Raw genomic sequence first — 604 nt, 5'->3', positions numbered from 1 at the left:
GTATTAAAATTGTTAAGTAAAAATGTCTTATTGGCATTGTTATTTTTTAAACAAATATATAATTTTGTAGGTACTCATTATAGCCTTATAAAATATTTAATAAATTTTATATAAATTATTGTTGGTTTCTTTAAATTCCAGTTTTTTGACAGTTTAATAACATCATATATTTCTGACATGTCAGAAGGTTCTGTCTGAAATTTTTTTAATTTCTGCATTTTATCAGTAGTTTGAGAGAAAACAATGCTTTTCCATCTTTTCTAGTTATATTACATTGAAGTTTTTCAGTCACAGTTTTGGAGTTATATTTCTATAAAGTTACGTTTTATGAATTAACTTTTACCTCGTAAATAATGTTTTAAAAGAGGTAATTGGGAATAATTGATACAAAAATTATTATGACCTTTTTTTTAAATTTAAATAGAAGCAAATAGAATATAATGAGCAACTTGATTGACAAGCGGCAGGTCGATGACAGATATGAAGAAAACTAGTCCGAGTATAGCCCTGCCCGTACGCATATTCATATTCTGCCAACGCTAAGCTCGTTCGGCTTGATTCGTTGCATCGGTTGTTCTAGCGTAGGCAAAATATGTACACGGAA

This window comes from Anthonomus grandis, chromosome 8, assembly GCF_022605725.1.
Source record: "Anthonomus grandis grandis chromosome 8, icAntGran1.3, whole genome shotgun sequence".
Classification (NCBI taxonomy): domain Eukaryota; kingdom Metazoa; phylum Arthropoda; class Insecta; order Coleoptera; family Curculionidae; genus Anthonomus; species Anthonomus grandis.
This window is presented reverse-complemented; position numbering follows the sequence as displayed.